Genomic DNA, 15,606 nt, shown 5'->3' with positions numbered 1-15,606 from the left:
AGGCGGTGGTCATATTGTTGCGGGAATGGCTTCTTGGGCTAACGTTGCAAAGGATAGGTTAGTTATTTCCTGTATTAAATGTTTTAGCATAATCGTGAGGCAATTTAATTGTGATATAGATATGTGTTGCTTTATGTATATAAAGATGTCGTCGACCTTACCCTCAATGTTTGTGTCTAAAATCACCATTCCTCATCACCCCTTTTTAATGTTCTTTCCTTTGTAAAATGTCTTATATTCTTTAAAAGTGTCCTGTAAGGCAATCAGGTCCAAATTTTGGTGGGTAACTCGAGACCACCACCTGCACCAATTGCAACCCTGGAGGATTATCAGGATCATGCTCATTCTACTCAGGTATTCCTTGGCAATTGTTTTGCGCATTTATTTGTGACATATTTGGTAGCCCTCTTCTACTCTGAGATGTTTCTATGATTTTTTTTTTTGTTATGGTGCAACCAGGCTGTGGATAATTAGGTTCTTCGCGTTTTACAATTTTCGAGTATGACCTTGTTGAGTAGGAGGTGGTCTATTGTTCCGTGGTATCCTCTCTCACATCCCTTTTGTTCTGCCTCTCTGCTTCCTCGTTGTGTGAGGTAGTCGTAGTGGTACATCATTTCTGTGATGATTCCCATTAGAATTTGTATTTTGTTGGTTGACATGATATTAGCCTATATTTGTGAGGAAGGTGGGTTTCTTCCGATTTTGGAATGAGGAAGGTGAGTTACCTTTCCCTCTCGCATGAGCTTGTTGAATGCTTGAGCGGAGTGATGGTGGAGAGCCTCGAGTTGCATTTATCCAAAAGTTTGGAATCCATCTGTGCCAGGGCTTTTAAAGTTTGGCATTTTGTGAGTTGTTTTTATTTTTTCTTTCGTAAATTATCACTGTGGGCTATTTCAATGGTTCTCAACCTGGGGGTCGCGAGATTGTTTTCGGGGGGTCGCGGGAAGGTTGTCAAAACAAATAAACAAACAAATATATAATAAAGAAATTCATAAATCTTTTTTGAAAATGATTTTTCAATTAAATCTCCCATACCAATGTTGTAATGTAGTCATTATGAAACAGATTTGAGCAGCAAGTGAAATTCGAGTGTGTGTGTGTGTGTGTGTGTGTGTGTGTGTGTGTGTGTGTGTGTGTGTGTGTGTGTGTGTGTGTGTGTGTGTGTGTGTGTTTGTGTGTGAGAGAGACAGAGGGACACAGTGGCGGGTACTGAAAGTCAATGTTAGCACTAGTTAACTACTGCAAGGTGGCTGAATATGGATCGGTGGCTTGTCAAAGCCACTTGTCAAAATGGGCGTTAGCGTCTGCCAGCTCAAGATGCGGACCAAAACGACACATGTGAAGCTGGGCCAACTGTTACAAGTTCAACTGAAAAAAGTAAGGCGCCGGCGGCAGATTTGGCCTCCAACAAGCGTCGTAAATATCAGACGGACTTTCTGCAGTGTGGATTCACATGCCTAGCCAAAAATGAAGTGGAATATCCACAGTGTGTTCTGTGTTCAGAAGTGCTTGCTCACGAAAGCTTGAAACCAGTGAAATTGAAGAGACATTTACAAACCAAACACCCATCCTCCATTGACAAACCATTTGATTTTTTTCGTCGTAAGGAGGGAGAACTACAGAGCCAAAAGACGACTGTACGTGATCACTATACAATCCCTGTCAAAGCCCTGTTGGCTTCATATGAAGTGGCATACCTGGTTGTTCAATCCAAAAAGCTCCATAGTATTGCAGAGAGTCTGATCCACCCAGCAGCAATCGCAATGACCAGAGCTATGCATGGTGAAAAAATAGCTAGCACACTTGTGACTATTCCACTGTCTAATGACACAATGGCGAGGCACATTGGTGAAATGGCCAACGACATTAAAGAGCAGCTCATTGACCGAGTGAAGAAAAGTGGAAGATTTTCCCTCCAAATTGACGAAACAACGGATGTTTCCAGTGATGCACAGTTACTTGTTTTTGTAAGATACAGCTACGAGGGGAAAATGTACGAGGATATGTTGTTTTGCTCGACACTTGAAGGAACTTGCACTGGTCGTGACATTTTTCACAAACTGGACAGTAAAATGCACGAGGAGGGGCTAAGTTGGGAAAATTGCATCTCTGTGTGTACAGATGGAGCTGGCGCCATGCAGGGGACAAGAAGGGGACTGAAAGCTAAAGTTTTGGAAGTGGCGCCGCATGTCAAATTCACTAATTGCATTATTCACAGAGAGGTCCTCACCAGGAAGAACCTCGAGCCACAACTCCGCAATGTTCTCCAAACAGCAATTAAAGTGGTGAACTTCATCAAATCCCGTCCGGTGAATACCAGACTGTTTGCCACACTCTGCCAGGAAATGGGATCGGAACACAAATCTCTACTATTTAACACAGAGGTCAGATGGCTATCATGGGGGAAGTTTTAACCAGACTGTTTGAACTGCGTGAGGAGGTTCGCATTTTCCTCTCAGATTTTCCTCTCCGTGACGTCACTGCAGTGTGTTTCAAGTATGAGTTGGGAGGGGGGTCGCGAACCCCAACTTAAAATTTTTTGGGGGGGTCGCGGCTCCAAAAGGTTGAGAACCACTGGGCTATTTCACTGACTGTGGATGTTTTGTTTTTTCTTTTCTGAGTGTTGCATCCAATCTGCTTCCTTATTGCGTTATTTTGGGTCTTAATAAATTCGTTTCCAGAAATCTTCAAGTTTATCTTGCTTGGGAGGACTTGAGACATTTTGCTTTTGTTTCCTTAGTTCATGGTAGAATATTTTCAGGTTCTTTTCAAACATCTGGTTTTGCTTTCTCCTATTTTTCATTTTGTTGTCGTTTTTTATTACTATCCTTGCTATCATTTCTATTTTTAGCTTTTTTTTCAGAATCCATTACCTCTTCTTGGTCTTTGTGTTTGTAAGGGGGTTAGCTATCTTAACTGGTGTGGTGGCAGAGGTTTAAATAATCTCATGTCCCCAATAAGAAGACAAATTTCTATGACCATGCAGATTCCCCCGCCATTAAATGTGGCTCACAGTATGTGACCGACTTGGTGGCACAGCACAGAGATGTCAGGAAGCTTTTCTGTGAGCAGCAGATATTTCTTATGATTAAATACACCGAGCGTCAAGGCACTCATCATCATCATCATCATCATCATCATCATCATCACCATGTACCATGCCTTGTGCAGATTGTTGGAGCTGCCAAAGTCATTAGTTACTCTGATCTTGGTTGGATCACCACTCCAACTCACGAAGTCAGGGTAGGAATTTGTAATTTCTTCAGGATGCCGGTGATAACTCGCCTACTGTTCGCGAAGGACACCGTTGGATCTTTAACGTCCATCAACTAATGCTAGAAGAAGGGACGCCCAATTTAACATCCATCTGGGGGACGGCACACACCTTGATGAATCACACTGTCTGTGAAACACCAGATGTACTTGCATTAAATATAAATTAAATAATTGCATCGTAATTATCATGCAAGCAGAAATTAATGGTATTTTCCTTTCCTATGATAAACCTCATCAGATGATAATTAATGTTTTGTTGTTGTTATGTCTGTTTCAACTACAGCACTGTATATCAATATCATACTCACCTTGTTTAATCATATCCATCATTAATAATTTTCCAGCAGTTTGTTTCACAATTATCACATGATCTATACTACAAATATGAAAAACATTTTTTAAATGAAAAAGTATGGAGGGGTGTTACCCCAAAAAGTATGTAAACAAGGTAGGAACGGGCACAATAAATGATCATGTGAAACCATCCTGAGATCTTTCTTCGAATAATTCGTGTCACTAAAAAAGACAGTTCTATTGAACACACACACACACACACACACACACACACACACACACACACACACACACACACACACACACACACACACACACACACACACACACACACACACACACACATTTTTCAGAGAAGGATTTTGATTCAACCAGTTATGGCTGGAATACCACTTCCGGATGTCATCATTATCACCCTACATACCGCATGAAGATTGATGACATGCCAAGTTTCAATTTTTTTTGTTGAGCAGTTTCGGAGAAAAAGATGTCCCAACTTTTTTTTTCTTTAATCCAATATGGCTCCCATACCATGTGACCTCTTAGATCAGAGTTATCACTAAAATTTTCTCCATGGCGAGTACCTTCTATGTTTAAAGTTTTGCATCGATCGGACAAGCGGTTGTGGAGAAACATTTTTAAAGCAAAAATGTATCGACGCACATGCACACAAACAGAGACAGACAGACAAACTGGGACATTGCAATAGTCTCGCATCCCCTTTTGGGTGAGACTAATTAACTCTTCATCGTTTTCAGTCATTAAATGATTGTAGTTCATCACAATACCAAACTTCCCCAGAGCCAAACATACCTTACACTGTTTTCTGAGTATTGCTCCATCCGATTTGGAGTGTGCTTTAATGGATTGTCTCTTCATCGAGTTGCCACAGCCGAGTTACATTGGAAAGTCAGACAATGTTAACTCTTGTAAATAGGAACGATGAAGTCCCATCAATTCCAATTCATTCTGCCTGTGGCTTTGTAGTCTGCTTCTTCATGTAGCTTTTTCAAATTGAGAAAAATTCAAAATTTTTTTCATGTAGAAATTGAGCTTCTGGCAGGTTCTCAAGGCCAATGAAATGACTTGAACCATTAGAACCCAAGTAGAGAATACAAAGTTCCTGAAGAAAATGGGCAGGTGCAAACTGGAAAGGTAGTTCTGCAGTTCCTGGAGTCATGTTCATGATTATCATCTATTAAACTGTTGAAGTATCAAAGGATATATTGTCTTTAATGAAAAGCACAAAAGTATGACAGACAGAGAAAGGGTAAGGATATTGGTAATTCCAAATCAAGTTGGGAAGTGAGAACATGTGATTGTCAGACATTTTAGGGACAGCAAAGCTGACCCAGCAGGGCGTCGTTGTTGTTCGTATGTATCATGCGGCTGCTGGTTTGCATCAGTTCTTGCAGTTGTGTGGAAATGCCACTGATCTAGTACTCCCTTGTATGGTATAGCAGAAATTAGTAATTTGTTCATTGTGCCGGGGATAACTCATCTCCTCTTCAGGAAGGACGCCGTGAGATCTTTAACGACCACCAACTAATCTGGGCTTTTAACGACCATCAAACGACCACCAATGCTACGTTTCCAGCAACGAGAAGATACATTGGCCCTCTTGGCATCTTGTTTATGCAAATCTGTACATTGCTACCTCGGAAATGTGTCATTTACCATTTCTCTATTCCTTTAACGTTCTGATCTCTCACTAACCTGATCATCGTGGTTCCATTATGTCACAAGCATACCCATTATGATTGTCCATATATCCTTATCAGTCAAGAGTTATCAATTTTCTCCTTTGCAATGGCCTCTCCAAGCTTCAGAAGCGCATCCCCACAAACTGTGGCTGAAATCATCTAACGCTGTCAGTGTGACTGCCACGTGGAGATCTCTTGTCTTTTTCAGCATATTCAGCACACTAGAACAGTAACTGTTTGAGGATTTGGTGGCTGGACATGAGACATACGCTGTGCATGGAAGATCGATGGAATGGCGAAAAGGTAGACACTCACAAACGACCTCACATGCAGATTTATGAACATACTGCTTTAATATAGGAATCTCGAGATTTATATCAATTTGTTGGTTTATTTTAAAAAGTCTTTATACACAAAGCATGTGAACTTCTTTTTGAAACAAATCATTGACACTGGATAGTTTTCCAAAGAAGTCCCACAAGGAGTTCCAAAAGAACCATGAGCTAATGAACCTGTTGTTGAACTTGCATGGAACTTTAAGCACTTTGAGTTGAAGGGATATGAATGTGTTATGGATAAGACAATTCTGATAATAATCATTATTAGAACCCTATGGGGGATCCTATTCTTTTTATTGGGTGCAAAAGCAAATCATTTTACTCTGGAGAATGTATAGACGGCTGATCTTTTTCTTGGTATTGCAGTTATATGTTTCACATGGTTTTTTTTTTTTATGATCCTCTCACCAGCACAAATAAGTTTCAGAGTGGTTTTATAAGGTTATTTTAGAACTTTATTTTAATTGGACAACTTGTATCAAGTTTATCCTGCCGTTGTTGTGTGTTCAAAGTATCGGGCAAATGAACCCTGAAAACTATGATAAGTAGTTACTTCGTGCCGGCATGTCTCCCTAGGGTTTGAATATGGAGTGTGCACTTTAATTTGAAAGCAAAGAACATGGCTCTGTACAGTCTCTGTATCACTTGTTTCAGTATTCTCAAAATGTATCTGCCAGAGAGTTCAAGAGCTCAAGGCTTGTTTTGTCCTTTTGAACCATCTTGCCTCGAAGGGAGAATTTTAGACTACCTGATATGCTTGCTCATTGTTTTTCTCTCTAACTATACCTTTTCTTCTCCCTTCAAGGTACCCTTCATGTTGCGTGCTGTTACATTACAAAGACCTCGGCAAAGGTGATACGTTTCATGATTATTAAGCTCCCCCCTATAGTGCAGGGGAACGCTTATTGCTGTTGTCGGGTTTGTTTCTACAATTAGGTCCTCCAAATTTAACTGTTACCACAGAGTTTCTTAGACCCCCAGGCAGCACGGGATTTATGGTGGTGGAGGCCCCGGGACACACATGGGTGGTGGTGGTCCTTTCTGCCACTTCACATGAAGTGAAGCAGTGGTTTTCAACCTTTTTCACTGATGGCACCCTAAACTCTTTTGTCGTATTCTGTGGCACCCCTATTGAATTTGTATTTGTAAAGTTAGTTGCTTTAAGAACATTGCAGTTTTCACGAGTTAAATTATTGGATAAAATACATAATTTCAGGAGAGTTTTTGCAGGCTTTTATTACCAGCAATGGATTCCAGGCACAACTGAAGATTGGCAAAGTGTGCAATTAGCCTGTCAAAAAGACATTGTATTACTGTTACAACTTCCAAACTACATTTTTTTTTTTTTTTTGTATACCTTGGTCGAGGCTCGTATGAGAGCTAACACACAACTCACAGCAAGGAGGCATGAGACAAGAGGGGCGGGAGTGGAAGGGACAAAACATTGGGGAACAGACACAGGTGAACTGTGGAAGGGAGAGGGATGGGGATGGGATGGGGAACATGGCGAGGAGAAGATGGACATTACAGGGACTTTCAGGAAGGAAAGCAGGAGAATTGAAGGAAGTGGGCTTGGGTGGATTATCGGGGGTAGAAAAGATCGAGGATTTGGATGGGGGAAGATAAGAGGTGGTGGTGAACAGCTGTTTTGAAAGCCTGGAGGGAAGAATGGGAAAGAATAGAGTGAGGAAGTTTATTCCAAAGGCGGGAAAAAGAGGAATGAAAGAGTGAAGATGAGCAGTGATTCGTGATTTTGGTAGTTTTACCAGAAGGGGGTTGTTGGCGGACCTTGAGCGCCCTGTGGAAATGTGGTTGGGACAAATCGCAGAGAGAGCAGGGGGGGCAAGGCTGGAGAGGAGTCGGTAGAAGACAGAAAGACCACCGACCAACCTGCGGTGATTGAGTGAGAGGCCCAAAGACTCAGCTTCATTGCGGGAGATGCCAATGATCTTAAAAGCCCTGGTTTCGACAGCGTGAAGTCGAGAAAGGTGGGAGGCAGGAGCACCAGCCCAGAGGGGAGAGCAGTACTCCATCAGGCTATGGACAAAAGCTTTGTAAGTGGTCAGGAGCTCAAGAGGGCCGAGGAAGGACTTTGCACGACGGAGGATTCCCAGTCGGCGACTGGCTTTTGAGGCAAGGTTGGAAATGTGACTTTCCCAGGAAAGGTCATGGCAGATAGTGAGACCCAGAAGCTTGAAAGAAAAGACAAAGAAAAGATTTGATTTAAATTCAGTAATGAAACTAAGTAACAAAATGAGAATCATTGCTTTATATATTCCTGGTATCAGACTCCACCAACACAGAAAGCAAAAATCCCTTGAACAAGTGAATGTGGACTATATTAGTGAAACAATTTCCAAGCAGACTTGTTAAATACCCATTGAATGCCCAATTTTTGTGGTAAATTCGCTATACTGGTTAATATAGGGTTAATAAATCATAATTCACAACAATAATCAATAATCCTGGATGAGCCCTTGGGTGGTGGAGGTCCCAGGGCACGTGTTGGGTGGTGGAGACCCCGGGGCAAGTGCCCGGGTTGCCCTGGCATAAATCCGGCCCTGTCCCCAGGAGTAAATTACCATTTCGAAGTTTTATTTTCATTTATTATCTTGCGACAACGAAGTTTTTGCAAGATATGTTAGTCAGCTTGCATGTTTTTTTTTTGTCAGTAATCACGTATAAAAAATTCTGCAGAGCACAGTTATCATTGGAAATTTTTGTAACTTCGCATATCAGAGGCCTATAGAGGTCCCTTTCAGCGCACAAAATTTTGAAGGTCAAGGTCAAAGGTCAAGGTCACTTTGTCGCAAATCAGGGGAGTCGACGAAACCCTTATTTTTTGAGTAATTTTGATCGGATCGTCTTCAAACTTCACGGGAATATAGTTCATGGTCTGGCGCTCAGCTGGTTAATTTTTGGTGGCGATTGACCTTGACCTTCATATGTTTTTTTATTTTTTTTGCTTGTAATCACGTATAAATCACTCTGCAGAGCACAGTTATCATTGGAAATTTTTGTAACTTCGCATATCAGAGGCCTATAGAGGTCCCTTTCAGCGCATAAAATTTTGAAGGTCAAGGTCAAAGGTCAAGGTCACTTTGTCGCAAATCAGGGGAGTCGACGAAACCCTTATTTTTGAGTAATTTTAATCTAATCGTCTCCAAACTTTATGGGAATGTAGTATATGGTCTGGCGCTCAGCTGATTGGTTTTTGGTGGCGATTGGCCTTGACCTTCATGGTTAGCGCCTGAGGTCAAACATATTTGACCCCAAGGTCAAATTTCCAAGTTTTAGGAACCATATCGTGTAGTACCTCAAATTGAACACCTCGATGAGTGCTTTCTAGATATGTCAAGCTTGAGACATTATGACGTCATTTGGTGACGTTATGAGGCAAACACATATTTTTCATGGTTACTCTGTAGAACGATTCTCATCGGAATCTCTCGTCGGCAGATATTCCTCAAGGAGTCGCTCCTGGTGGATAGCAGCTCTGTTCACCTCAGTGTGACCTTAAAGAAGTCACACGTGGTCACCTTTTGGCAAGATATGGGTCAACCTGCGGGTGACATTGGTTTATTTATTTATTATCTCACCTGGAACGTAGTTCCGGGGAGCTAATGGGATGGTGCGTCGTCCATCCGTCCACAAACACTTGCAGCTTCTCTGAAACTACATACAATTTCGATGAAACTTTACTACAACCTTCATAACCAGTGATGCACCAAGGTTTGTTCAAGCATTCAAAAAAAAAAAAAATCAGGCCCTAAGGGGGTCTATGGGGGTTGCTTCCCAAAATAGGTATTTCCTTTCTTTTCAGAAACTGCACACCCAATTCTGATGAAACTTCACCACAACCTTTATCACCCATGATGTACCAAAGTTTGTTCATGACATTAGAAAAATCAGGGTCTAAGGAGGTATAAGAGAGTTTGCCCCCCAAAATATGTATTTGCTTTCTTCTCCGAAAGTACACACAATTTCGATGAAACTTGACTACAACTTTCATCACCCGTGATGTTCCAAAGTTTGTTCATGACTTGAGAAAAATCGGGGTCGAAGGAAGTGTAAGGGAGGTTGCCCCCCAAAATAGTCATGTCCAGGGGATTTGCCCCGACCTGGACGGATAGCCGAACAGTTCTCGGTTGGAGATAAACAGCCGAGATTCTCGGAGGGTATAGCGCGTGCAGGACGGGAGGGCGGCAACGGCATGTAGCAGACGGAAGCACAGCATAGGGGTTTATACTCGAACCCACAACAAATAGACAACACAAGCAACTTAAATAAATATGGGGTTTAATGAAAATAAATCAAATATTTCCAATGGTAATAATATAAATGGAACGTGAGGTAACTTAAATCTAATTTTGAAGCACCTCCACACAGGCTTGAACACAGACAAGCGAAGAGAATAAATAAAATTAAAATCCCTCCTTTATCCCGGCACTCAGCTGTGTGCCCAGAGATGAGTTTCTGAAACTTGAAGGTCGCCAAACCGCATAGTTACTGCACGGGAAAATGCACCCAAAATGGTGCCTAGCAGCTCTCTGGGCGGGAAACATACAGGAGGAAATTCGGGCGGTTATATTCAACGCCAGGGCTCAGAAGCCGCCGTGCAGCTTGTTTTGTCGATCGCACTTGCCGATGCCGCTGCTCTGCAAAATGGTGTCGTCTTCTTCCCCGATGGCACAACACGAGGCTTCGAGGCTGGTCTCGTACAACCCGGCCATGAGTCAATAGCCAGCGTCTTGCTCCACTACGTAAGCCAATTCACCTCAGCACGAGCACAAGAATCGTCCAGCCTTCTTCACCGTGTCAAGGGAAAGCCAGCTGTAATGCCCTTCTCTTCCAATCGACTGCCTCACTCACTTCTGTCCTGTCCTCCTTTGTGTCCCACTCCAAACCTAACTTTCCTCTGATGTCACACCCATAAATCCTCCACCCCATGGTCATGGGTTGCTCGTTGTCGTTTTTGAAGGTGGAGTTTCTTGCCTGCTTGGACGTGCAGCTCGATTTTTGTGTTAAGGACGTGATTCCTTTTTATCGCCGGTCTTGGAACGCAAAGACATTGGAGAAGGTCACAGGGGGCAATCATATAGTGGGAGAAATTATCCTTAATCCCTACCTAACACAGCACCACCACCCCCCTCCCATATGGTGACATGTAACACTTAAGCTCACAGTTTCCCAACTTAATTTACATCGAGATGTTTCCTGCATGTCCGCGGACGAAGCTACTCCATACAATCCTATCTTTCCTCAGAAATTCCTCCAGAGACCCCACAAACATAACAATATGTATTTGCTTTCTTCCCCGAAACTACAAACACACAATTTCAATGAAACTTGACCACCACCTTTATCACCCGTGATGTACAAAATATTGTTCACACCATTAAAAAAAAAAAATCAGCATCTCAGGGTGTCTACAGGATGGGGGTGGGGGCTGGGGTGTAGATTAAATGTAAACATTTACACTTAATTTACATCATACCCCTCTCGTTTAACGGTTAAAGGTCTTACACCCCTAGGAATATGAAACCACCATTTAGGTTTTTCTCCCTTTTTTCTGCCAATTTTCGAGCTGCATCTCGGATCCGGCTGGGACTTTGGGAATTAAATTTTGCATCAACAATGGGAATAAAAAGGTATGCGAGAGTGACATAACTTTTTGACCTTGACCTCATTTTAAGGTCATGACCCAATTATAGAATTTTTTAAATCATTTTCATCAATACTCGACTCAGGTTTATCTGATCGGAACGAAATTGACCTCTCTAGATAGCCGAGAGTAAGGCACATTTATGCTTAATTTGCATCATATCCATCCATGTTAAAGGTCAAGGTCAAATGGAGGTCTGAAAAAAAAGAATTTTTTGTCATCATTCAGTTTTGCCAAGGTGGAATCTCAAAGACCCCTTGGCCTTCCAAGATATTCTTGCATTATGAAACTGGACCTACATGCACTGAAGTTGTGCATTTGATATTTGTTTCATGTCCTTGACCTACTTTTTTCGGATTGTGACCTAATTAAGAAAAAAAAAACACTTTTTTGATCATAACTTGAATAATTTTCCTCTGATTTTCATGATGTTGAGTTTTCTCGATAGATTGTAAATGGGAACACATTTTCTTAATTTACACTCCATCCATAAATGTTGAAGGTCAAGATCATATGGTTTCTGCATTGGACCAATTTAATTTATATTACCATGTCAGACACTGTTAACATAGTGCCTCTGTGCCGGAAATCCTTTGTCCCAGGAAATAGCTGAACGTTTTCGATCTTCTACTGCACTGCGTTCATTTATTACTCTTTAGCGTTCCCCAAGGTCGCCCAAATGAGCCAACATTAATGACACATGACGGAAGGTGGATGGATAAAGACATTTACCTTTTAAAGGGTTTATTTATAATGAACTAGCAGGGGTACCTGGCATTGCCGGGCAACGTCGGGTTCCTCTTCCCACCCCACCCCTTCCCCCTCTCACCCCACCCCCTGAGGAACAAATTCATCGATATGGCTGAAACAAGTGATGGTATCGATGTTTATCTTCGTCACCATGTAATGAATCTGGGGTGTGTTCAGTTTCCAAGTTTCTTGTGGAGCGCTCACCAAGTGGCTTTAGCACTCAAGCAAGCACTGCGTGAGAAACCGTTGATAAGGAACGGCTGCTTTTGCAAGTGCTAGCTTGCTACTTGATAACTGAACACACCCTGGACAGCTCAACAGCATACAGTACATACAAAACGCTGACAAAAGGACATTTATTTTCATTAAAGACTTCAAATATTAATCATGACTATTTTCATTTTAATGAAAACATACCTTGTTCAGTTTTAAAATTTAGTTTAAGTTTAAGTTTAAAACAGAAACAGAAACAGTTTAAAACAGAAAAGTTTCAGTTTAAAACAGAAACTCAGAGGTGATGTTGAGTGTACGAAAGTGGGCGTGTATATTTCATACATCTTTAAATTGTGCGTGTATATAACTTCTTTTATAGTGTACATGCACATCATAAATATCTCTTAGGAATTTCCCCATCCTCCCGACCAATTAATTACGGACACAGGTATTTCACGACCAAGCCGATTTTAATGATAACTCGATGACCCGTGAACCCATTGGGTTCCTGTTGTGACAGTGGTTGATAAACAAAATCATTTCAAAACTAGAACGGGCACTCATGGAGCGTATACCTTCGCCGCCACTACTTTTTTTGTTCTTGGTATGAGTGTGGGGAACTGGTTTCATATGAATGGTCTTATGACACAAACCACATATCTATAATGTCATGACCCCCCCGACTTTCGGGGGCTACGGACTAAACAACAATCAACTCACGTCGTTTTGGCGAGTCTTCACTCGCAAGCTCGGTGAATACAACATTTCAACAAGAGAAGGTAATCTCGTTTGATGCTGGTTTCATGCAAATCGAATAAGAATTGACTGAGTTATGCCGAAAACCGCATATTTTTCAAGGGCGTGACCCCCCCCCCGACATTTTACCCCAACCGGTGACATGTGTTATGACGTCATTGTGTCACAAGGTTGGGCATTAAATTATGAACATTTTGGTGCTGGGTTCATGTAAAGCGGACAAGAATTGACCGCGTTATGACAAAAACTGCATATTTTTCAAGGTCGTGACCCCCCCTGACCTTTGACCCCTAACCGGTAACAAGAGTATGGGCGTCATTGTGTCATATTGCATATCACAAGATGAGGCGTTGAATTCTGAACATTTTGGCGTTAGTTGCATGCAAATTGAATAAAAATTGACCGTGTTATCGTAAAAAGACGATTTTGACCTTTTCGTGACCTTGACCTTGACCTTTGACCCGAACGATCCCAAAATCTAATCGAATGCTTCCTGGCTAATAACCAATCATCCCACCAAATTTCATGCAATTCGGTTTAATACTTTTTGAGTTATACGAATCACAAGATTACAAATAAATAAATAAATAAATAAATAAATAAATAAATAAATACACGCCGACCAAAATATAACCTTTCGCAGAATGCGAAGGTAAAAAGAAAAAAAAAGGGATAGCTCCAGCGAACTATACCGCTGAGGTTGTTTGCATTGATCAAATAATCCCGAAGAGTACTTCACTGAATCGGGAATTGATTTTTTAATAATTTTTTTCGTTGCCAAATTTGAACGAAACTTGATACTGCACACCACAGGAGAATGGTGAGTAAGCTGGCCCTAAAATTTTTACGCTATCATGTACCGTTTTGGCTGTATTTTGGGAACATACATACACATATATACAAGATGAGAGTTTTAGTAATATATAGATATTACATGGCCATCAGTTTGTTTATAAGCCTTGAAAAGTCAGGTAAAAACCAAAAGATTTTTTTAAAATGAAATATCACTATTTTCTTTCCTCTGCATTTGAGAATTAACGTACCATCATTAGGTGGTGCATATTGAACTGCTGCTGTGATCCCTGCGGACAAAACAAGCATTACCTCGTTTGAGCTTCAATCAAAATGTACCTTTGTTTCCTCAAAATGGTGTCTTAATTTAATGATAGACGGATGCGTTGTTCAGTGTTCAAATTTACATCAGAGGCAGCTATGAACCTTCAGAGCAATGCAGAGAGAAAAATATGGCGATTTATGGGCAGCTGGAGGGAAAGGGGTGGCCTGGCTCATGGGGCAGTGCTTGTGATGCTCGGGAGAGAGGGGAAGGCATGGCCTGTAGAATGGGTGGTGATTATGACCCACCCACCCACAGACACAAATTCAGCTTTATATATTAGATATGAGAGAAAAAAGAAAGGGTGGACAGGCCAAGCAGTTCAGAACAAACCATGCAAATCAAAAGACACAAACAGGGAAATTGGGACACGCAAACTTATGTGCAGGGAAATAAATAATAATTAAATAAAGAGCAAATCCTCACACTAGATGCCACAGATAACACTCATACAAACATTTAATTTGCCAGGACTCCCTGCAGCCCGTTTTTGATGCAGGAGTGAGACGGAAAAGAGCCAGCTATGAAGTGAGACAACGACGATGTAAACCAAAGATGAGACAAGCCAGCCACGAGGAGTGTCAGTGTTGATGAGCCACTGAGGACGTGCACCCTGCACCAGCCTTTGTTACCCTCTCAACAGTTATTCTTCACACTCATCCCCCAGCACTCCGGGAGCTCTGTTGTATGCTCTTTCTCTCCTCTCAAGCCTCTTCTTCGTGGTCTCGGTCCTCTCTGCTTCTTCTTCACACTCCAGTCATCTGGTTCTTCTGGGAGGGGTCCTTCTCTGGGCCATTTCACCCATGGGGTAAAAATTAGTCTTCAAGTCTTTTATAAGAAATCCCACCCAATAAAAATGTCTTTTCTTTCTTCCTTCCAGGCCTTACAGCGCATAACACCACCATGGCTTGCACACACCGGCCGGACAGATCGTGACAGCCTTTTCGCACATGTGTGACACGTATGCCATTTTGTGAAAAGAAGTCCTCACCTGGCCCCACAAATAAGCAAGAGGTGTTTATGCATGCCATATTACCCTGACTATCCTGTCTATAAATTACATACACTGCCTCCTCATCATCATGTGTAACAAAACGACTTACTTTGACAGGTCCCTGTTACATGCCAATCGAACCTACTCGAAACACATGAACCATGTTACCAGGCCCGTAGCCAGGGCTCAGTATTAAGGGGGGCATATGAACTGGATGGGGGGGCACAATTATTATATTTCATATTTTTGATAACCCGGTATACTATTGTATTCATGCAGCATTGAGACATCTATACTGAGGTTGCCGTCGCATGTTAACCAAATTGATCTCAGCTAGATTTAATATGTTCCGATGTTTTTGGCCTAAAATTATTCGAATGCACGAGAGCCGCAACAAACTGGCACATTCACAATGCAGATATTCAATGATTAGACAATTGGCACCAATTCAGGTGCACTTATATAAGGTGTTGTCAAGAATTGGCATTAGAAAATTAATATAC

General features: G+C 41.7%; 1 long non-coding RNA gene across 1 annotated transcript; it reads right to left on the bottom strand.

Moving 5' to 3' along the window:
* Positions 1–6,829: 6,829 nt before the first annotated feature.
* On the bottom strand, positions 6,830–14,851 carry LOC147014263 (uncharacterized). Its single transcript, XR_015050699.1, has 3 exons — positions 14,742–14,851; positions 14,039–14,077; positions 6,830–7,803 (listed from the first exon to the last, which is right to left on the bottom strand). It is a non-coding gene; the product is annotated as an uncharacterized LOC147014263 (long non-coding RNA).
* Positions 14,852–15,606: the final 755 nt, after the last annotated feature.

Source organism: Eptatretus burgeri, chromosome 13 (assembly GCF_056783735.1).
Source record: "Eptatretus burgeri isolate ZD-2024b chromosome 13, Ebu_testis_v1, whole genome shotgun sequence".
In the NCBI taxonomy this organism is placed as follows: Eukaryota; Metazoa; Chordata; class Myxini; order Myxiniformes; family Myxinidae; genus Eptatretus; species Eptatretus burgeri.
This window is presented reverse-complemented; position numbering and strand designations above follow the sequence as displayed.